This window comes from Chiloscyllium plagiosum, chromosome 2 (assembly GCF_004010195.1).
Source record: "Chiloscyllium plagiosum isolate BGI_BamShark_2017 chromosome 2, ASM401019v2, whole genome shotgun sequence".
Lineage (NCBI taxonomy): Eukaryota > Metazoa > Chordata > Chondrichthyes > Orectolobiformes > Hemiscylliidae > Chiloscyllium > Chiloscyllium plagiosum.
This window is the reverse complement of record NC_057711.1, coordinates 85,330,113-85,355,381: the sequence shown is the minus strand read 5'-3', so window position 1 is coordinate 85,355,381 and position 25,269 is coordinate 85,330,113. Positions and strand designations below refer to the sequence as shown.

General features: G+C 40.6%; 1 protein-coding gene and 1 non-coding gene across 4 annotated transcripts in view; both read right to left on the bottom strand.

Annotated features, from left to right (window-relative positions):
• Positions 1-25,269, bottom strand: part of dapk1 (death-associated protein kinase 1) — a 268,605-nt gene that overhangs the window by 184,116 nt on the left and 59,220 nt on the right. The gene's annotated exons all lie outside the window — the stretch shown is intronic.
• Positions 19,422-19,495, bottom strand: trnat-agu. Its single transcript has one exon. It is a non-coding gene; the product is annotated as a tRNA-Thr (tRNA).

The following is a 25,269-nucleotide window of genomic DNA, read 5'->3' as shown; positions in this document are numbered from 1 at the left end:
CAGAATACCATTACTGATTGAACTGGCCGACTCATGCAAACATAACTAACAAGATCGGCAGAGACGGTGAAGACCAAATATTAATAAAAATTTGAGCTTGTCCGCGCCAAACTATCTATAGCAGGTGTAACTGCCCTTGCAGTAATGGTATTAAGACACGCTACAGTGGAAATGAGGTTCCAAAATCCCAATGAAGGCACCCTCCACTCAGCCAAGTGGTACTGCCACTCTGGTAAATGGGATAGATTCAAAAAAGAGAGCTGGTAGTTTAAAACTAGACGTCTATGAGGCACTCTGAGTCAACTGCAGCAAAAGATAATTTCACCATGAAATGTAATGTCATGGTCCAATATATGTCTGATTCTAGTCATTGCCATCAGGGAGGAGACCAACTGTTGTTCAGTAACCAGTGTAGGACAACATATTAGCAGCACCAGGGTATTGCTAGGTACTTGAAATGTACTTGTAAATAATTCTTCCCTATTTTATACCGCAGAGATGATATTCTCCAAGTGACTAGATGAGTTCAGCTCGAACAAAACTTAAGATTGTCCACATAATCCAGGGCAAATTAGCTTGCTTGATTATCACTCAAACCACCACTGGTGCACCATGAACAGAGTGTGCCATCTAATGAGATGCACTGTAATAATTCACCAAGATTTCTCAGACAGATCCGCCCAAGCTGACTTTTAATATAGAGAAGGGCAAAGGCAGCAGGGTCAAGGGAACACTACCACCTGCAGGTTCAACTTCATGTTACACACTCCCCTGAATAAAAATACATTGCCAGCCCTCCTTACCTTTGAGTCAAACTTCAGAAACAGAATTCCTGACAGTATTTTGAGAATACCTTCATCATCCAGAATGAAAGAAGGGAAAGAGAGCAGAATCCCAAAAACTATGCTCTTCTATTTCAAAATATCTGTTCTACAGCATCACTGCCTAACTAATGATAGCACTAAGTGCTGAAGGGTATTAAAATCTTATTAGGGACCTCACTCTTAAGATAGGAAATGGCAATAACAAATAAATGCAATAGATTACAGCCAGGTTTCAATAGTTAACAACCTATCACAGGTGCCGAGAGATGTTGAGCAGTTGAAAAATTATTTGTAGAGAAAGAAGTCACAAATGCAAAGATACTCGAAAGTACTGGATGATAATTTGAATAGAAATGATGTAAAGGGATACAGGTTTAAGGCGGGAGATTAGCACCAGGTAACAGTACCCATGCAGGTGCAGTGGGCCAAATGGTCTCCTTCTGCATCATAATGATTCTGTGTTGTATGGGCCAGGAAAGGGGAAGTGGAGAAACAGAACTTCCCGAAAAGTTAGAAATATCGTAATCCTACCGGCAAACAAAGGGTGCGTGACCGCCATCCTGAACAGAACGCAATACATTGAAAAAGCAAATACACTACTTGCAGATACAGATACCTACCAACAGGGGGTGATCGACTTGACTCCACAGCTAGAAACCGTATTACAGCACCCTTGAGGAACCTTCACACGACAGATTAAATTATTAAGACAGGCCTCCAAAGGATGAAACCTGAAGGATGCATCACACCCAGTTTATATGGATTACCGGGTCCCCCTCAAACCCATAGTCTCACTTTCCAGTACACCGACATACAGAATAGCAAAAGGAACTGCAATGCAAACTGAAACACCTAGCAGAAGACTCAAACCACTCCATCCACTCCCCTCAGGAATTCCTTAACATTAAAGACACCAAGGTAGAGGATAACGAGGCCATGGTTTCCTTTGAGAGGACGGCCCTATTCACATCAATAAACATCACCATAGCCAAAGAAACACTGGCCCTATTGCTAGACAAACCAAGGCCACAAACACCTGACAGCACCAACTCCATCAGCAAGGACCACATCCTCAAACAATGATTTGGAGACGCTGGTGTTGGGCTGGGGTGTACAAACTTAAAAATCACACAACACCAGGTTATAGTCAGGTGATGAACTGATGAAGGCGCAGCGCTCCAAAAGTTAGTGCTTCCAATTAAACCTGTTGGACTATAACCTGGTGTTGTGTGATTTTTAACTTAATCCTCAAACTAGTAGACTTGTGCCTCACAACCTACTTCATCTTCAACAACAAGACCTACAAACAAATCAACCAGATGCCTATGGAATCACCAATATCAGGACTCTTAGCAGAGAGGTTATGCAGAGGTTAGAACGTATACCCCTTCCCACGATTCAGCCCAAGTCTGGGTCCGCTATGTGGATAATACGTTTGTCATCACGAAACGCAACAAATTAGAAGAAACCTATAAACACATAAACAACATCCTTACCAGTATAAAGTTCACCAAAGAGGAAGAGAACAATAATAGACTTCCCTTCCTAGATGTCACAGTGGAATGCAAAGCCAATGAAGAGTGACAGACCAGCATCTACATGAAAACCACACACACTGACTAGATACTCAGCTACAGGAGTAATCATTCTAACACCCAAACGTATTATCCACATAGCGGACCCAGACTTGGGCTGAATCGTGGGAAGGGCTATACGTTCTAACCTCTGCATAACCTCTCTGCTAAGAGTCCTGATATTGGTGATCCCATAGGCATCTGGTTGATTTGTTTGTAGGTCTTGTTGTTGAAGATGAAGTAGTTGTGAGGCAAACTGAGCTGCATCAGGACGGTATTTAAACGAGCCACAACGCACTGCAGCACCCAGGAACTAAGAGAAGCTGGGGAAAACAATCTGTACAACGTATTCAGGAACAATGGGTACCCAATATGGGCAGTCCGCCGATTCCAATATATAAGGGTTTCCTCCGGTGCTCCGGTTTCCTCCCACAGTCCAAAGATGTCCAGGTTAGGTGAATTGGCCATGCTAAATTGCCCATAGTGTTAGGTGGATTAGTCAGGGGTAAATACAGGGGAACGGGTCTGGGTGGGTTGCGCTTCGGAGGGTCGGTGTGGCCTTGTTGGGCCGAAGGGCCTGTTTCCACACTGTAGGGAACTAATCTAATCTAAAACAGACCTAAACAAGAACACACAACATGCCCAGAGCCTCTAGCCACCCTTCCATGCACCAAAGACATCTCTGAGATGATGACCAGACGACTCCAGCCCTGAGGCATCATGGTAGCCCACAAACCTACATCACACTGAGACAGCTCCTGATGAATTTAAAGGACCCTGTTGCAACAACCAGCAGAGAAAATATTATAAAAAAAACTCTGCAAGGACTGTGGCTAACATTACTTAGGACAAATGGGCAGAAAACTAGCCGCCAGGATACATGAACACCAACTAGCCACCAAAACACATGCCCAACTATCACGAGTATCTATACACTCAGACAAAGAGGGTCACCTGCTCAACTGGAACAATACATCCATCCTGGGACAGGCTAAACAAAGACACACACGGGAATTCCTAGAGACCTGGCATTCAAACCGGAACTCCATTAACAAACATATTGATTTGCACCCCATTGACTAAGTTCTCAGAAAAAGAACCGGAAGTGATATCACCCACCAGAACAGACCAAGACAGATAAATAGGAAGCAGGACAGAACACCAGCGCTACATCAGTTTGTATGTTGATAAAACGTCTGAGAACAAATTTACCAGCTCAGCCAGCAAACTTAGAATCAGAATATATAGAAATATACAGAAACATAGAAATAAATAGAACTGTACGTGTGTATAAAACTCCATCCAAATCAAAAACTTGTGTCAAAATAAACCATGTAAACTTTAAATTCTGTGTTGCAAACTATGCTATTCACTAATGTATGAATTAAATAATGTCAACAGCTCAGAACAAACTTATTTGCTATTAATTGCTTCAGATCACCCAGAGGAAGTCTCTCTTTTGGATGACCGATGAGCTACTCAAGTGATTTCAATTGAAAATTGATTGGTGTCATGGGTATTTAGGACTAGGGGATGACTAAACGCCAAGCCAAAGGACAGCAAAATGAAATATTTTTGCTTCAATCCGGCTGCAGAAAGGGAGATCCACGTAGTGTAGTTATCACAATGTAGATACAGCAAGTCTACAGAATAGAGAAGTGAAATAATAAAAGCCTGACATGAAACTACTCAAAGGTTGCTGTGGGTTGAAAGCTGTTATTACTGTGGGGGTGTGTTTATTTTGAAATCGAAATGCACTTACAATGGAATATTCACTGCACAGCAGAATGGAACACAAAGAACCATTCTGATTGAGTTGATTAAAAAAATCTGAAGAACTGATTCTTCTGTGATCAAATCAACATTTCTTTAAAAAATTGGCAAATAGCAAGGGTCTTAAAAAAGTTTGTAGCCTTGATTGAATCAGAAAAATGTCTACTGACAAAGTTAGAAGTTTTTGGGCTCTGCCCAACAATTACCACACACAAGAAAAATCTTTTAGCAGACGTCTTAAATGAAAACATTCAATTTTCTATGATTCAAGGTCAACACAGAAGCAGAGCAGGCTGTATGAGGCATAAAAACCAGACGATGTTGTGCATGTACCAAATGCATAGGCTTTTGATGGTCAGTTTATCTGCAAAACATGAATTTTGACCTTGGAACTGAGCATGATGCAGTTGGGCTCAGTGGTTAGCACTGCTGCCTCACAGCACCAGGGACCCTGCTTGGGTGACCGACTGTGTGGAGTTTGCACATTCTCCCAGTGTCTGTGTGGATTTCCTCTGGGTGCTCCAGTTTCCTCCCACAGTCTAAAGCTGTGCAGGTCAGGTACATTGGCTATGCTAAATTGCCTGTAATATCCAGGAATGTACAGGCTTGGTGGATTAGTCATGGTAAATGAAACCCCCTGTTGATCAAATATCTACTTAGCCTGGACTGAACTCAATGACTCAGCTATTTTATCTCAGGAAAAGAATTCCACAGAGAAAACACTGGAGGAATGAAAGAGGCACTCAATTCCATCTGAAAAGCAAGACCTTAAATTTTGTCTTTGTCTCTTCTACAAAAGGAAACATTCTCTCAGAATTCACCCCATTAAGTCCCCTTAGAACATAACAGAGAACATAGAACAGCAGAGCACAGGAACAGGCCCTTCAGCTCACCATGTCTGTGCTGACTATGATGCCATTCTAAACTAATTCCATCTGCTTGCACATGGTCTGTATCCCGCTAATGTGATTGCATCAATACCTCTTAAACATTGCTATTATATCTACTTCTGCCATCTCCAGTGGCAGCACATTTCAGACATCCACTATCCTCTTTAAACTTTCCCCTTCCACTTTAAACCTCTGCCCCTCAGTATTTTATATTTCCACCCTGGGAAAAAGACTTTGATTATCCATTCTATCCATGTCTTTCAATTTTATCTATTTCCATCAGGTCACCCCCTCAGCCTCTGATGCTCCAGCAAAAAGCCATCCATGTCGTATGCCTTCGTTATCACCGTACCCACTTGTGTGGGCACTTCCAGCCAAAGTAGACTTGACCTCAAGGTCTCTTTATATATTAATCTGTCCAAAGGTCCTGTCATTTACTGTATATTTTCCTCTTGCCTTTCACCTTCCAAAATACATCACTTCACACTTGTCAAGATTAAATTCCATCTGTCATTTCTCTGCTGAACTTTCCAACTGATATATATCTTGCTCCATCCTTTGATAACCTTCTTTAATTGGCACAAGTCCACCAACTTTCTTGTCACCTGCAGTCAGAAGAACAGCCCTAAGAAATTATCCTCTGTCTTCTATGCACAAGCAAATTTTATACGCAATTTGCCAACTCATCATGGATACCATACTACTTGATCTTCTGGACCTGCCTATCATGGGAGATCTTGTGAAATGCTTTAGTAAAGTCCATGTATATATACAACAACCACTGACCTACCCTCATCAATCATTGCTGTCACTTCCTCAAAAAACCCAAATCAAGTTTGAGACACAAGACCTGCCCTGCAAAATACCACAATGGTGGTATCAGGATCTGACATATTTCAATAGGATCACTTCTTATTTCTTTAAAATCCAAGGTAAAATCGCAACCAGTTCAAGCTTTCTCTGTGACAGAAGTCCTCTAGTTATGAAGAGTCTCTGATAACCTTCCAATGTAATTATATCTTTTGTTTAAAATGATAACCAAAATTAGACACGGTGCTGCTGATGTAATCTCAGGAGAGCCCTGTACAGGGGCATTAAAGTTTCCCTACTTTGATGTTCCAAACTTCCTGTAATAAACACCAACATTCAATTTGTGAACCTAAGCATTTGCTATTAGTTGGCACTAACTTTGTTGTGCTTAGGCGATTTAGTGCTGCAAAGGCAGTGCTTTTACCTCTTGGTTCAGAAGGTCTGGTTTCAAATCCTACTTCAAGATATGAAGGCTTTGCAGGGTCCACCATTTTGAAAAAGGGTGATTTACATAGTAAAAATTGTGCTTCATGTCCCAGGACTCCCAGGTCTTTCTCTATCTCAGAGTTCTGTAATCTCTCCTTATTTAAATTTAAATTTTCTAGTCTTCCTTTTTGCTCTATTATATCCCATCTACCAAATATTTGCCTGTTCACTTAAACTATCTTTATCCCTTTGCAGACTCTCCACATACATTTGAAAACTTACTTCTTTGTAACCTATCTTGGGTTCATCAGCAAATTGTGTTATATTTAGTCCCCATTTTCAAGTCAATGACATAGACTGCAAATAGTTGAGGGTCCAGCACTAATCCCGAACACTCCTCTCTCTATTGTTGCCATTTCAAGTTACATTTATCCCTACACTTTGCTGCTTATTATGTAACTAAACTTTTAATCTTGTTAATGTGTTACCCCACACCATGACTACTTTTTTCTCATAAGTGCTGTTGTGTTAAAAATTACTAAAGGAAACCTCACCTGTTAATTTCTCAGAAAACTGTAGTATGTTAGCTAAATACCACTTCCCCTTCACAAAATCACATTATTCTTACCTGATTGCCTAAGTAGCTTGCTATCATTTCCTTAATAATCCAAATTTTGCAACTTCCCCATGATAGATGTTCGCAAACTGAGTAATAAACCACAGACTTAAAAACACAAAATAAATGGGTACATTTAAAGAGATTTAAAAACACAAAACCTAGCTCAACATTAGGTGAAGGAAAACAGTAAAGTGAGTGATGAGGAATCTGGCACGTCCTTTGGAGCTTAAAGGCTCTTTAGTTGCAAACTTACAACAGTGTGTCAGTCACTGCAGCTAGGCAACAGATTTGATTATGCCATGATTTACCATTTATGTAACTGACTCAAGTCAATAGTTTCATTTGCTAAAGACTTGTTCTATACTAAGATTTTACAAAGAAAAGCTGCACAAATTTATTTTTACTAATTGAAAATCTTCCAGCTGGTGGTCAAAAGTGATTTAAAGTGTTCTTTTGCTATCCCCTTAATAAAATTTTGATTTCTCCCCATTAGCTTTCTTCAAAATTATCATGAATGGTCAATATTAATCATGTTTAAAATCAGCAAACAATTTTTCTGTTAACCAGAAGTACAGCTGAAGCTTTCCCAAGGTCAAATAGGATTTTCTGCAGCTTTACATAAACCAATGCAAATCTACTGGACATGGAAAACTAAGCGTTTCCCAGACAACCACTTGTTCAGAAAAACATGCAAAAAAAACCCGACAATTGTGTTTACTCACTGAGGTCAAATTACAGGGTCAGGTGCATGAGGAGAAAATTAGGAAAAGTCCTTCCTAACTTTTTTTTTTAAAACACCTAATTGTCCCAGGAAGACCCAACAATGGTAAAGCCCATTTTAGTTTTATGTTGCGGAAATTGCTACGTAATAGTTTGGGATGTTTTGAAAGATCCGAAAACACAAAATTCTGCATTTTGTTTGTCCCCAACATTTGTTACTAGAATTACTAAAAATTTAAGCACATTTTGATTCAGGTTACTAATTTAACCCCCATAATTCAAGTTTCATTCTCTTCCAAGCCAGTTAAATATCTGTAATTGGTTCAAGCTATAAATGCGTGCAAGTCAACTAAATTCAAGAGTCCAAGCATTACATAAAATTTTAATATTTGCCTTTATTTAAAATTCTCCTTTTCTTGATGGCCAAATCAGTGTGACAAAATGTTCGTACAGACTTTGCAGAGCTATTAAACAGGTTCTATCTAGAGTGCATAATTTATGCATGGATGTCAAAACTTCCTTGATCTCTTTGTTGAATACAAAAAACAAATCAACCATCAGGAGATGAAGACTTCTCTGATCGGGCCAGCATTTATGAACTAATTACCCTCAAGGAAGTGGTGGTGAGCCGCTTTCTTGAACTGCTCAGTCCATTTGCTGCAGGTACATCCCCAATGTTGTAATGGAGGACGTTCCAGGATTTTGACTCAGTGACACTGAAGGAACGGCAATATATTTCTAAGTTAGAATAGCCAATGACTTGGAGAGGAATTTGCAGTGGATGGTGTTCCCTCTACCTATCCTTGCCCTTCTATATCGTATTGACTCTGGTCTTAGTCCCTTACTATATTCGTTATGCACTCACGACTGTGGGGTCAAATTCAGCTCGAATGAGTTTACAAATTTGTTGATGACACCACAATAACAAGACCAAATACAAGAAAGAAATAGGAATGCTTAGTAGTATAGTGAAAGGATAACAATCTCTCCCCCAATGTCAGCAAAAGGAAGGAGCTGGTTATTGACTTCAAGAAGCAGAGTGCAGGACATGCCCCTGTCTATACCAATTATGCTGAGGTAGAGATGGTTGACAGCTTCAAGCTCCTATAAGTAAATATCAGAAAAAAAATCTGTCCTGGTCCATCCACATCAATGCTACAGTCAAAAAAGAACAACAATGCTGCTACTCCCTCAGAAGGCTAAGGGAAATTTGGAACGCTCACAATGACCGTTACCAATTTTTATAACTGAACCAGAGAAAGCTTCCTCCAGGTGCATCACAGCTTGGTATGGCAACTGCTCTGCCCAAGACCGCAAGAAATTACAGAAAGCTATGAACACAGCCCAGTTCATCATGAAACAAGCCTTCTTTCCATTGATTCTGTCTACATTTCCCACTGCCTTGAGAAAGCAGCCAACACAATCAAGGACCCATCAAACCCCAGTTATATACTTGTCCACCCTCTTCCATTGGGCAGAAGAACAAAAATGTTTGAAACCACATACCAAAAGATTTAAGGACAGCTTCTTTCCTGTTGTTATCAGACTTATGAACATACCTCTCATATTAGAGCTGATCTTTCTCTGCACCTGTAACACTATATTCTGTACTGTTCTATGACCCTGATGTACTTAGGTAAGGCACGATTTGCCTGGATAGCATACAAAATTATACTTTTCACTGTATCACAGCAAACAGAGCCATAAAGACATACAAAAGAAACAGACAATTCGATCAACTTGTCCATGTCAACCATACATGCTGAATAAATCTAGTCCCATTTGCCAGCATTTGGTCCATATTCCTCTAAAGCCTCCTATTCATATACCTATGCAAGTGCCTTTTAAGTGTTGTAATTGTACCAACCTCCACCACTTTCTCTGGTAGCTCATTCCATACAGACATCACCCTCTGCGTGAAAACTATGCCCTTTATGTCCCTTTTAAATCTTTCTCCTCTCACCTTAAACCTATGCCGTCTAGTTTTGCGCAATTGCATCCACAGATGTCTAAGGAAAGACAATGGAATGAGGACATGCCGCAACCCAAAGGACTAGCCACACTACCATATATCAAGAGCATTTCCGAACTGACAGCCAGACTATTGCGAACACTAGGACTCATAACGGCACACAAACCAACAGCCACTCTCACCGACAACAACTCAAACTAGCCACGAAATGACACGACCGGCTATCCTTAGTAGCCACACACGCAGATGACAAGCAACATGAATTCGACTGGGACAACACTACTATTATAGAACAAGCCAAACAGAGAACAGCCCAGCCAGGGAATTCCGAGAGGCATGGCACTCATCCACAGATTCAATCAATAAGCACATCGACCTGGACCCAATATACCGAACACTGCAGTGGACAGCTGGAACTGACAACCGGAAGCGGCAGATTCAAACCACTACAAATGTCGGAGGAAAGATCACAGAAGCGCTTCACAGGAGACTCCCAAGCACTGAGGATGTCACCTAGATAGGGGACGAAACGTCTGCAACACAAATTCCCACCTCGGCGAACAGAATCACAACAACATCAAAGAACATTCCCTTTATCCCTTCTCTTAGTCTCACACCTCCAAGTCAATCTATATCATGATTACCACGATTTCACATGCATTATTTTTGTTATAATTTCTTGTGCAGAACTTTACTAAGAACCATCTCTGACTTCTCTCTTTCTTTTCTCGGCATCTCGGTTTCTATTTCTGAGGATAGGTTGGCCACCAATTACCCACTACAAACCCGACTCCCAGTTACCTAGACTACACATCTTTACACCCCGCTTTTCTGTGATGACACCATTCCATTCTCCTACTTCCTCAATCTACATCACATCTGATGATGTTAACTTCTACAGTGGGCATCAGAAATGTCCACCTTCTTCCTCAACCGATGATTGCCCACCACCGTGGTTGACAGGCCCTTAGACAACTTTGACCCATTTCCCACATCTTTGTCCTCACCCCTTAGTTGTTTCCCTCCCACAACACTGAGGGGTTGCCCTGGTCTGCACTTTCCACCCCACCAGCATCCACATCCAAAGGATCATAAGCGAACAATTTTGCAACATCCAGTGAGACGCCACTACAAAATACATGCTTCCTGGCCCTATCAGCATTTTGCAGGGACCATTCCCTCTGGGACAGCCTGGTCCACTCCTTCTCCACTCCAAACACCACACCCTCAACACTTTTCCATCCAATTGCAGAAGATGTAACACCTGCCCACTTACTTCCTCCCTCCTCACTATCCAAGGCTCCAGATACATGTTCAAGGATGAAGCAGTGATTTACCTTCACTTCATTCAATCTTGTCTGCTGTAATCACCATTCACAATATAGTGTCATCTACACTGGAGAGATGAAACTCCAGACTCGGTGACTGCTTTGCAGAATATTTACTTTTTATTTGCAAAAAATGACCTGGAGCTTCCAGTTGCCTGCCACTTCAACATAGCAGCTTGCTCCCTGGTCAGTATCTCTGTCTTCAGCTTGCTGCAGTGTTCCAGCAAAGCTCAGCACAAGCTGGAACAACAGCACCTCATTTGCTGCTTGGGAGCCCTGCAGCCTCAGAACTCACTATTGAATTCAATAATTCTTTGTCCTTTATTAAAGTGAAGAATGACCATTACCACAGCACATTATTATTGTTATTATTATCACCACAATCAAAAGGAACAGAGAATCAATTTAATCCACCCTTATGAACTGGACTTTTGACGTTCAGAATTTTGTTTCTTCCTTCAACATCTTCTCAACCATAATACAGGTGGGTCAAACTGCCGATTTTATATCCGTTTCATTCACGTGCATTGTTTAAGATGCATAGAGATAAATTTACCATCCTTTCTTTTCTTCCATTTGCAGAAGTTAAATTTGTTTACAATAAATAGTTATTATTTGGTACCAACTGAACCTGGTGGGCATTGTTTTTACCTGACTGACTGCTATTCAAGACAAATTGATCATCTTAGTGGTTTAAAAGAGTTTTTACACATTTGTGACAGCTTGTGGAATAGTGGGCCTCGATTATCAGTGCACTCTTCCCAGTTATGACAGATAGAAAGTGGCAAAAGAAACAGCCAAACAGACTTTGGTGATGGGAATGGATGGCTGTACTTAAAAGAACCAGTATAGAAACAATCATTAAATTGTACAAAGCTTGTGGGTCTGTGCAGGTAATATGATTAGCCAATTCCATTTAATTGTTAACCATATCATTAAGGTAATTAAAGTGTAAATAAGGAAACAACCTCCCTACCGTACGATGATTGGAAGAAAACCTCCAAAAAGCTTTCCACTAGTAGGATCAAAACAAGGGCAAGGTAAGTTTTACTTTTTTCCTTCAAAAAACACATTTCAAAATGTCAGAGTGCAATGCGTACACCAAAACTGAAAATACTGAACACTTCCCTAGGATTAGTCATTAAAGTTAGGGGAAAACAGAAATGGGCAGAGATATAATTATAGTATGTAAACTGTACGCACAGGTATAATCAATCACTCCTCAATGTCTTGCAAAGAGAAAGCAAGTACTTAGAAAGCCAACCAACTGCACACACTTGAAGGAAAAAACACACAAATAATAGCCATTATTCAAATGTGGGTTTCATTACCTGCAATATCTACTTCCCACCCCTCACCTACACAGCCCAGTCATCTTTAAATGTGAATTGTATTTTGCTTAGCTACACTTATAATTTTTAAATACTGGATTGTCAGGTACACAATACAAACAGGTCTCTATATTTTTCTTTCAATCGTTGTAATCAGTTTGTCAGTGTTAATACTGGAAATAACAACCTCAACAGAATAGTTGATCATTCATTCTGGAAAGATACTGAATAAACTTTTAACACCACATCCTCTAAACTAATTGTAAGTGATCATCATCGATAGAGTCATAAAAAATTCACCTCATATATGAGGAAAATGTAACTTCAATATATGCAATGTGACATTCAGAAAGGTTATTAAAACTGTTCTGAATTTTGTACCCATTATATTGTACCTTTCATGCTAGATTATCCAACCCAGAATATAGAGTTATAGAGCCACATAGCATAGAAACAGACACTTCAGTCAGACTTGTCCATGCTGACCAGACATCCCATCCGATATTGTTCCATTTACCAACATTTGGCCCATATCACTCTAAACCCTTCCCATTCATACACTCATCCAGATGCCTTTTAAATGCTGCAATTGTACTAGCCTCCACCAATTCCTCTGGTAGCTCATTCCAAGCACACACCATCCTCTATGTGAAAAAGAGACCCCTCAGGTACTTTCTAAATCCTTCCCCTCTCACCTTAAACGTATGCCCTCTAGTTTTGATGCATGTTAAAAAAAAATCTGTAAAATGGTGAAAAACAGTACATTTTATTTCATTCAAATCAAAATTAGGACATATTAATTACTACAACTAAACTAATAATAAAGAACATTAAATTAACTTCCAATATAAATTGTGCCAGGTTGTAAGAAAACAGCAAAGTCAAATCTTTCTCTCTGATCATTCCTCATTCCTCTCGGACCTCATTTTGTCCATGTGACCCACTTACTGTTCTCTCAATCATGTTTTCCTAAAATACTGATCACCCAATTTCACCTGGTTGACCCTGTGTAAGCTGGCATTGCAAATGTTTCAGTCTCTCCCTTAACATTTGTAGTCATCTCCCCTTCCTCAAAACAAATCTTACCCTTTGGCACTTCCATTCTTGTGAAATCTCCAATTTCCCTTTCCTCCCCAAAGCCTTTGAAAGTGTTGTCACCTCCCAAACCAGTTTCCGTATTTCCAAGAACTCCATTTTTGAATCCTTCCAATCTGGCTTCTGTCCCTGTCTGAGTACTAAAACATCTCTTACCAAGGTCACAAATGACATCCTTCAGCACTTTGTCAAAGGTAAACTTTTTCCCCTCATCTTCCTCAGCATAGCTTCCATCCAGCTGGTTGACTCTTTCCTCGACTAGTTCCATTCTTAATTACCTTTTTGTAGCCAGGCACTCCCCTGCAATGGCTTCTCTTCCTGCTCCTGCAATATGGCCTAGGGTGTTCCCCTATAAGACATAGGAGCAGAAATTAGGCCATTCAGCCCATTGAGTCTGCTCTGCCATTCAACCACATCTCATAAGTTTCTCAACCCCATTCTCCCGCTTTCTCCCCATAACCCTTGATACTCAAGAACGTATCTATCTCAGATTTAAATATACTTAATTACCTGGCCTCCACAGCCTTCTGTGGCAATGACTTCCATAGATTGACCACTCTCTGGCTGAGACGTTTCTCCTTAATTCCGTTCTAAAAGGTCTTGCCTTTACTCTAAGGCTATGCCCTTGGATCCTAGTCTCTCTTACCAATGGAAGCATCTTCCCAACATCTACTCTGTCCAGGCCATTCAATATACTGCATGTTTCTTATATTCCTCATTTACATGCTGTATCTTGATGTCACCTCAAGACACAGCATTAGTTTTCACACAGCTCTATGTCTCTCCACATATACTGCCAGACCTGCTGAATATGTGTAGCAATTTTTTTTGTTTCAACTGTGTCTCACCATCACCTCTCTTATTTCTCTACAGTTGCTGAATTATCCAACATTCTGTACACTGTGAGCAGAAATTTCCTCTAATTATTTATCGGGAGCACTGAAGCCATTAATTTCAGTTCCTTATTGACTTCATACCGCTTTCTCATAACAGTCAGAAATTAAACCAGTCAGGTTACAACATCGGTGTCACCTCTGATCACAAACTAATCTTTTGACCGGATATGATTTTTAAAACTGCCTCCTTCAATCTCCTTAATATTGCCTCACTTCTCCCCTGTCTCAGCTCATCTACTGCAAAACCCCTCATTCTTGCCTTTGTTACCTTGAGACTACCATTCCCATGGTTACTCTCCTGCATTCTTTCCTCTGCAAATCGAAGATGATACAACACTCTGCTGCCTGTGTTTTAACTATCAATATATCCTATTTTCCTCTCACCCAAAGGCCAACTGAGGCTCCTGACTGAGTATCAAATTAATTTTAAAATTCTCACTATTGTTTTCAAATCCCTCCACAGCTGTGTCCCCCCATAACTGCAATCTCCTGCAGCCCACAACTCTCCAAGATTTCTACATTCCTTTGATTCTGACATTTTGCACATTCCCAAATATAGCCGCTCCAATACTGGTGGCCAAGCCTTTAGTTTCTTGTGCCCTAAGCTTTTTTCCTACACCTCTCTGCCTCTCCATTTCCTATCCTCCTTTAAAATACTTAAAACATTCCTCTTTGACCAAACTTTAGTCATCTGGTTAAATACCTTCTTGTGTGACTGTGTCACATTTCGTCTTGCGAAGAACTTTTGAAGGTTTCATTACATTAAAGGCACTACACAAACACTACAAATTCTAAAAACATTTGTTGGTCAAACAGTGTTTGGCCTTCTGAGACACTTGTGTTGTGATTTGTAAATTAACTAGTGCTGATTTCACTGAGGCGGGCAATTTTATGCTAATTTTCTTCCTATTTTCTAAAAGCTTCAGAATAGTGACATATGGATTCAAAACTGATTGGTATGGCAGATAGAAGAGTAATTGTAAATGACTGTTTATTCGAATGGCGAGCAATAATTTTCTCTGGGGTTAATGTTATGTGTAATGCACTCAGACACATATTTCTGACTTCTATTTTATATACAAAACATAATTTTGAAGTTTGCAGATGATACAGGATTTAGAAATGTAGAAAGCAGTAAATACATTAACAGACCTCAGGGGACACAGACTGGGGTAATGGACAGCCACATGGCAAATTAAATTGAACAGAGAAGTACAAAGTGGGTCTTTTAAATAAGAGGCAAAGTAATTACACAGTACCACTTTAAACAGAACTGCATGATCAGAGACTTGGAACAGGGAGACATCATTATTGACAAACAACTGGAAATTAAATGCAATTTTGATTTTCCACTGCTATCAAGTCAGAGACAAATTTGCACAGGACATGACTCAACTAGGCCTTAAGCCCCAGCATTACTGGTAACACAAAGAAGTGTGTGGGTGTGAAGAGGAAGCTCCCCTTTTATGACTCCATAATTATTGCTGTTTTGTTTTAATCACTGACTGGCTACTGCTGAATAATGAAGGAATTGAGGAAACATGTGGTGTTTTTGATGCTGCTGGTGATCCAGTCATAGAGCATGGAAACACATCCTTCAGACCAGCTCGGGTGGGCAACCAGACCTCCCAATCTGACCTAGTCCCATTTGCCAGTGTTTGGCCCATACCCATGCTGATGAGAACCTCAATAACACTCTATTGGCTCAGAACTATTGCTGGATCATACTGTCCTGACACGTCCACAACATAACACGGTCTGTTGCGAGTCCACCAGTTATCACAATGGGTGGCTTTACAGTATCTTTCCAAATTTAAAAAAATCTACTCAATTAAAAGACTGACTACATCAATCCAGAAGTGAGAATGCAGTCAAACATCAGGAGGGAGAGGGAGATTGAATGGGTGGATGAAACAATGAATTTTAATTAATGATTGTTGATCATCCCTAAACACCTTCTGTAGATTCCTAGAGCACGGAGACCCCTGGTATTCAGTACATACAAGGAATTTATACTGAACTTAAAAAAAACATGAACTCAGTCTTAATAAGATTATGTTCAATTTTGAGCACGGCACCACAGGAAATATATCATAGCCTGAAAAGAAATGTAAAAAGAGTTTACTCAAACGCTGCTGGGATACAAGATTTCAGTCATGTGGGAGATACTAGATAAACCGTTTTCTTTAGAGTAAAGAGCAGCTTTGAGACACACTCAAAATCATAAACGGTTATGCCAAAGTAAATGTGAAAGGATTTTCTGTGTCAGAAGGATGAGTAACTAGAGCACACAGATTTAAGGCAATGACAGAAGAACCAAGTTCATAGGAAATGCTTTCTTCTTAAACACAGGGATCTAAAATACAGTGTCACAAAGCCTTGTGGACTTGGATTTAATAACAACTTCCAGCGATAAATTAAGGCAATAATTGAATGAAAACATCATTACATCTAAATCAGTAGAGTTGGGAGTGTAATAATTACATAACCCTACGTTCCAAAGAGCTGGCATTAGCATGATGACCCTAATGACCTGCTACTATATTCTGCTATATCCCTATGACTTTATGCACAAACCTTAATTGATTGCCCTACCCTTTCTTCTGTTGGTGCTAGCAAGCAACCTGGAAATAGAAGTAATTTCTCCTCCCTCTGCACAATTAATGTCCTTTTATAATTATTGCAATTTACTTACCAACTAACTCACTGCTTAATCCAACTTAGCAAGTTTGTTGCTCATGCAACGTAAAAACTGTAAATTTAGGAAAATGGGAGAATCATTTAACAGTCATAGCTGACTGCCTCTGTTTGATTTCAAGTATCTTTGGACATTAGTTTATCTAAGAAAAGTAAACAAACGTGATATTCACAGCAGACCTTAGAGAAACCTGAGGGGGAACTCACAGCAGGGAAGCAGTTAAGTATCTAGTTTTAAAGTGTAACTTACTGATTTTTCTCTTGTAAATCTAAATAGCGAGTAAAGTGTGTTGCTGGAAAAGCGCAGCAGGTCAGGCAGCATCCAGGGAACAGGAGAATCGACGTTTCGGGCATAAGCCCTTCTTCAGGAATGGGGAAAGTTTGTCCAGCAGGCTAAGATAAAAGGTAGGGAGGAGGGACTTGGGGGAGGGGCGTCGGAAATGTGATAGGTGGAAAGAGGTCAAGGTGAGGGTGATAGGTCAGACTGGGGTGGGGGTGGAGAGGTATCTCAGGTTAGGAACATAGTTTATCTAAGAAAAGTAAACAAATGTGATATTCACAGCAGACCTTAGAGAAACCTGAGGGGGAACTCACAGCAGGAAAGCAGTTAAGTATCTAGTTTTAAAGTGTAACTTACTGATTTTTCTCTTGTAAATCTAAATAGCGAGTAAAGTGTTTTTTTTATTATGTTTTTATTGATGTCTGTCTCTTGATTAAACTTTAAAAAATATAAGCACAAAGTTATCCTGGAGCAGTATTTTTAGAGCAGTAAGACTGTGCTATTTTCTGGGTCTGTAGATTGTTAAGCTGCAAAGATGGCCTGAAGTACAGTGATGTGCTCTTCCTGTCAGATGTGGAAGATTAGAGAGAGTTTCCATGTTAATGATGATTATGTCTGTAGGAAGTGTATTTGTTTGCAAATCCTAATCGGATCGCATGGATTGGTTGGAGCAGCAGTTAGAGGGAATAAAGAATTTACAGGAGCTAAGGGGTTTGAAGGATGGTAGTTGCAGGAAGGGAGAAAAACTGAAGATACAGTCAGGTAGATAGGTTACTTCCAGGAAAAGGAGGAGAGGGAGGCAGGTAGGGCAGGAGTCTCCTGTGACTATCCCAATCTTGAACAAGCATGCTGTTTTGGAAAATGTAGGGAGTGGTAGACTGTCAGGGGAATGTAGCATTGGCAGCTAGATTCCTGGTACCAAGGATGCCTCTGATATAACGAGGGGTACGTCAGGTTCAAAGTGATCGACTGTGATAGAGGAGTCTCAAATCAGAGACAGACATAGACGTTTCTGAAGCCGACAACAAGACATAAGAATGGTGTTGCCTGCCAGTTGCCAGGATCTAGGACATCAGAGAGGATGCAGAGTATTCTCAAAGGGGAGCGGGACCAGCAGGAGGTCATTGTACACATGGAACTAATGACATAGGAAAACAAACAGATGAGATTCTGTGGAGAGAATATAGGAAATTAGGCAGGAATTTAGAAAAGGTGGTCCTCAGGGATAGTAATATCTAGATTACTCCTGGTGACATGAGCTAGTGAGGGTAGGAATAGGAGGATAGGGCAGACGAATGCAGGGCTGAGAAACTGGCGTGGGGGAAGACATTTTTGGATCATTGGAATCTCTTCTGGGGTAGAACGGACCTGTATAAGGATGCATAGCATCTGAATTGGAAAGGGACTAATATGATGGGGTGATTTGCAACAGCTGCTCAGGAGGATGTAAAACTTATAAGGGGTGCACGCAAGGGACCCACGAGGATACTGAGGAAGAGTTCAGGCTGAGACTGGTACAGTTGGGAAAGGGAGCAACTCAAACAAACAAACAGTCAAGGCAGGCAGGGACAAAGCAGAGAATGAGGTAGAACTGAAAAATTGAACTGCATTTATTTCAATGCAAGAGGCCCAACAAGTAAGGCAGATTAACTCAGGGCATGGTTGGGAAAAGGGATTGGGATGTCATAGTGATTACAGAGACTTGGCTCAGGGATGGACAGGACTGGCAGCTTAATGTTCCAGCCTATAGATGCTAGAGGAAGGATAGAAAAGGGGGCAAGAGAGGAAGGGGAGTGGCATTTTTGATTAGGGATAACATTGTGGCTGTACTTAGGGAGGATATTCTAGATTATATTAGATTCCCTACAGTGTGGAAACGAGCCCTTCGGTCCAACAAGTCCACACCGAACCTCTGAAGAGTAACCCACCCAGACCCATTTCCCTCTGACTAATGCACCTAACATTATGGGCAATTTAGCATGGCCAATTTACCTGACCTGCACATCTTTGGACTGTGGGAGGAAACCAGAGCACCCAGAGAAAACCCACACAGACACGGGGAGAATGTGCAAACAGTCGAGGAATTGGACCTGGGACCATGGTGCCGTGAGGCAGCAGTGCCAACCACTGAGCCACCGTGCCACCCAGAAGTTGAAACACAAAGCCCAAACACAAACGCAGCGAGCAGGCGCCACTGGGATTTGAACCCAGGATCTCCTGTTTACTAGACAGGCACTTTAACCAATTAAGTGACAGTGCCACACAACAAGTGCCTAAAAGAAACATTCTTCTTCGCGTTTTACTCTGGTAGGTTCCATTTAAATTTCAGTTGAGAAGCCACAACACTGAGATGGCCGGGAATCGAACCCGAGTCAACTGCTTGGAAGGCAGCTATGTTCACCACTATACCATCATCACTCTGCCTGGGAATATGTCCAGGGAAGTTATCTGGGTGGAAGTGAGAAATAAGAAAGAGATGATCATCCTATTGGGATTGTACTACAGAGACCCCAGTAGTCAGCAGGAAATTGAGAAACAATTTTCTAAGGAGGCCTCAGTTATCTGTAGGAATAATAGGGTGGTTATGGTAAGGGATCTTGATTTTCCAATCATAAACTGAGACTGCCATAGTGTCCATGGCTTGGACAGACAGGAATTTGTTAGGTGTGTATAAGAAAACTTTCTGATTCAGTATATGGATGTGTCCACTAGAGAAGGTGAAAACCTGGTAAAAACAATGACTGCAGATGCTCGAAACCAGATTCTGGATTAGTGGTGCTGGAAGAGAAAACCTGACCTACTCTTGGAAAATAAGGCAGGGCAAGTGACTGAGGTGTAAGGGGGGCGGAGGAACATTTTGGAGCCAGCGACCATAATTATTAGTTTAAAAATAGTGATAGAAAAGGATAGACTGGATCAAAAAGTTAAAGTTCTAAATTGAAGAAAGGTCAATTTTAATGGCAAGAACTTTCAGAAGTTGACTGGGTGCGGATGTTTGCAGGTAAATGGTGACTGGAAAATGGGAAGTCTTCAAAAAAAATGAGATAAAAAGAACCCAGAGATAGTATTTTCCTGTTAGGGTGAAAAAACAAGGCTGGTAGGTGCAGAGAAAGCTGGATGACATGAGAAATTGAGGTTTTGGTTAAGAAAAAGAAGGAAGTGTGTGTCAGGTATAGACAGCAGAGATCGAGTGAATCCTTAGAAGAGTACAAAGGCAGTAGGAGCATACTTAACAGGGAAATCCTGACGGCAAAAGGGGACACGAGATAGCTTTGGTAAATAGGGTTAAGGAGAATCCAAAGGGATTCTGCAAATACCTTAAGGACAAAAGGTAACCAGGGAGAGAATAGGGCCCCACAAGGATCAGCAACACGGCCTGTGTGTGGAAGAACAGGAGATACTAAACGGAGTATTTTTGCATCAGTGTTTACTGTGGAGAAGGATATGGAAGATAAAAGAATGTGAGGAAATAAACAGCTAAATCTTGAAAGATGTCCATATTACAGAGGTGGTGGTGCTGCTAGATGTCTCAAAATGCATAAAGATGGATAAATCCCCAGGACCTGATCAGGTGTATCTAGATATCTGTGGGAAGCACAAGTAGTGATTGTTCAGCCCCTTGCTGACATTTTTGTATTATCAACAGCCAGAGGTGAGGTGTCGGAAGGTGGAGGTTGGCTAACATGGTGGTGCTGAAAATGTGTTGCTGGAAAAGCGCAGCAGGTCAGGCAGCATCCAAGGAACAGGAGAATCGACGTTTCGGGCATAAGCCCTTCTTCAGGAAGGTGGTGAAGCAAAGCCAGGGAACTATAGACCAGTAAACCTCACATCAGTAGTGGAAAAGTTGTGGGGGAATCCTGAGGGATAAGATTTACATGTATTTGGAAAGGCAAGGTCAGATTAAGGATAGTTGACATGGCTTTGTGTGTGGGAAATTGTATCTCACTAACTTGATTGAGTTTTTTGAAGTAACGAAGAGAGATTGAAGAGAGCAGAGTGGTGGATGTGATCTATCTAGACTTCAGTAACATGTTAGACAAGCTTCCCCACAGTAGACTGGTTAGCAAGTTTAGATCACATGGAATATAGAGTGAACTAGCCATTTGGACACAGAACTGGCTCAAAGGTAGAAGACAGAGGGTGGCGGTGAGGGTTGCTATTTTAAGAATGTGGCCTGTGACCAAAGGCGTGCTACAAGCATTGGTGCTGTATCCACTACTTTTTATCATTTATATAAATGATTTGGATGTGAACATAGGAGGTATAGTTACTAAGTTTGCAGATGACACCAAAATTGGAGGTGTTGCGGACAGTGAAGAAGGTTACCTCAGACTACAACAGGACCGTCATCAGATGGACCAGTAGGCCGAGAGGTGGCAGTTGGAATTTAACTTCGATAAATGAGGTGCCACATTTTGGGAAGACAAATTATAACAGGACTTATACACTTAATGGTAAGGTCCTGGGGAGTGTTGCACAACAAAGAGACCTTGGAGTATAGGTTCACCGTTCCTTCAAAGTGGAGTCAGAGGCAGATAGGATATTGAAGAAGGTGTTTCATATACTTTGTTGGTCAGAGCATTGAGTAAAGGAGGTGGCTGGTCATGTTACAACTGTACAGAACATTGGTTAGATTACTTTTGGGGTACTGCTTGCAATTCTGGTCTCCCTGCTATAGGAAGGGTGTTGTGAAATGTGAAAGGGTTCAGAAAATATTTACAAGGATGTTGCCAGGGTTGGAGGATTTGAACTATAATTAGGGAGAGGCTGAATGGGCTATGGCTGTTTTCCCTGGAATATCGGAGGCTGAGGGTGACCTTTTGCAGGTTTATAAATTCATGAGGGGCATGGATAGGGTAAGTAGACAAAATCTTTTTCCTGGGGTAGGGGAGTCTAAAACTAGAGGGCATAGGTTTAAGGTGAGAAGGGTAAGATTTAAAATGGGCCTTTTTAAAAAGGGCAATTTTTTCACGCAGAGGAATGAGCTGCCAGAAAAAATGGTGGAGGCTGGTACAATTACAACATTTAAAAGGCATCTGGATGGGAATAGGAATAGAAAGAGTTTAGAGGGATAAGGGCCAAGTGCTGGCAAATGGGACTAGATTTATTTAGGATATCTGGCCGATATGGACAAGTTGGACCGAAGGGTCTGCTTTTATGACTCTGTGTTGTCAAATTATTGCTGACAGAAGATGATGGGCAGGGATCAAGGTGAAAAGAATGAGAAAGGATCCCCCTTGATATTTGTTGCTACAGCTTCAAAACGTTATGGGGGTTTGATGATCCAGAGTCATTTTTCTGCAGGATTTCTGCCTAATATTGTTTCTTCACCATATTTACCTAAAGTTTGAGCCACAGATCTTTCTGGACTAAAAACAAAGTACTGGAAAAAGGAAAAGTCAGATCTGGCAACATACATGGACAGAGAAAGTTAACAAAGTTCGACATGACTTTTCTTCTGTTGCTCATTCATCAGCTGAACCGAGCTGTCCACACTTTCATGGTAATATTCTCATTTTGTAATTTTGTGTCATATTTGCCATTAAGGTTAGTTTCAGAATTTATTTCAAACTGAGATTTTGTCCCATTCGAAGCTTTAGATCCCTTTGTTCAAATAAAGGAGGCTCATTTGAAAATAATATACTCCATATATAACTTTCAATGTAGTCATAGATGAAACAAAGGGACAGATGGCTCACAGTGACTCATAGCCTGTGATACTTTCCTCTTTATTAGGAAATATCTTGGCTCTACAGTAACTATGCAAATGCATAGCTCAAAGTCACTGCAGTCTATGGGTCCAAAAGAGTTAATGTGGAGGCATGCCATAAGCACTGCCAATATAATATTGTCATATGATGTGTGAGCAATGTGCAACTCAGGATCTTGAAAGAGTGAGATTTAACATCTGGTCATCTCCTGGTCTCTGTAATAATGTCCACCAATATATCAAGTAACTATTTACTCTTACATATCATGCAATTAGTAGTTTATTGCAACAGCTTCTGCCAGTTAGACCAGCAAATGTCACCACCCTCAGCCACACCAGAGTGAGCAGGCGTGGAGATCTCTGGACTTTAAGAGGATGGTGACAAGAAATGCACCACACAGTGAGGTACAGACTGTTTAGATGCCTTATACAACATGCTGACAGCAGTGGAAGTCTAAAGATTATTCAGCATGTTCAGACCCAGCTTTAAGATAACTGTCCCTGCAGACAGTTAGCCGCAGAAGAGAGCTGAACATTTAAACATAAACCTAAGAGCAGGCAAGTGCAGGAAGTTTGGTGAGAGAGTAAAATAAGAGCAGTTGAGGTGCAGCTCATCAGGAGGAAATGATGAGCATTTTGGCCATTGGAAGATTCCAAAAGAGGTACAGGAATAAGTTTCAATTATATAAGGGAGTCAGAGGCAGGGGAGTTCAAAGATCAAGGAGTACTGTAGGGTAACAAAACAAATTAACAAAAGGAATTTTATATCAATTTGGCAATGAGATGGCATTAAATAGTACTGAGAATTGGTGTGCATATTGTTTGCAGTTATTACTGGAGGAGAAAAAAAACAGCCTATTCAGAACTGAACTGTAATTAACCCCTGGCTCTAGGCAATTACTACATTTGACTTAGGAGAAAACATGTAGTCAGCATACTGCAACTATACTATTTCACTGACTGTAAAAAAAACCTTCAGCACATTTAAAAACTAAGTATGAACTGGATTTTGAGAGCATATTATTAAAGTTGGAAAAAATATTGGATCTTACATTTGATCAAATTAACCCTTAAAGTTGAAGACAAAGCAGTTTTTTTGATAGTTTGCCATACAGCACATTCTCATTTAAGTTAGAGAGGTGCTTTCCCCCCCTCTTCTCCACATTGCTCTAAGTGCAAACAATAGTCTTTGGCTACAACTACTTTACAGATGCCCAATTAGGCCAATATATCTAAAGCCAGGGTTCAAATTCAGTCCAGACTGCCAAGATAAATACACACCAAGTTGGGTATTTCAACTGAGTTGTTTCAACCTAGTCCTTGCTGAATATAAGTTGACAGCGCACACAGCAAATTGTACAACTGTCAGTCTTACTCAGAGATCAATGGATGAATATAAAAATTTGAAGTGGCATAATGAGGTGTCCTACATTTTGAACTGAACCACAGTGATATTTCAATTTGCAACCTCCAGTTAGTCTGACCCAAGAGCATTTGATAGCAAAAACTCGATGTTCCCATACTCCACATCCACTCTTTGCCTTGATTTGAACTCAAAGAACAAAAGAAAAAGCAGAAGAACACTCAGCCCCTTGAGCCTGTTCTGTCATTCAATAAGATGACAGCTGAGCATTGGCTTCAACTCTCCTTCCCAGTCCTCTCCCAATATTCCAGAATTCCCTGAGTGTCAATATGATCTTCACCTCAAATGCATTCAATGATACAGCATCCAAACACTCCAAATAGAGAATTCCAAAGTGATTCAACAAAAACCCTTCCAAAACCTTTTGAAAAGTCTCATCACAGCCCTCAATGAATGATCCCATTTCTTCAGACTGTACCTCACTTTCCTACATACACCATGTGGTGGAAACAACTAAGTGTCTACCCAGTCAATCCCTTAAAGAATATTGTATGTTTCAGTAAGATTCTCTCTCATTCTTCTAAACTAAAAAAAGATTATAAATCCAATTTACTAAGCCTCTCATCATGGAGAACCTTTTCATCACAGGAACCAATCCAATCAACTTGATTCCTAAAGTATAGGCAGGAGGTCAGTACATCGATTCCAACTAAGCTTTTCTCATTAACAGTTCACAGCAGCTACAGGCGAATAAAATGACCGAATTGTATTTTAATTCTTGTCCTACCAGACCAGACACTGAGAATGTTTGAAAAACGAAGTCATGTACCTAGCATTTTGTGAAGTTACTAAGATGATGAGACAAGTGTGCAGAATTTTATGACTTAGGAACACTATTTTTGATATTGATCAGATGATCCTCATCCCAAGACAAGGCCAATACGTGAAATTGAAAACTTAT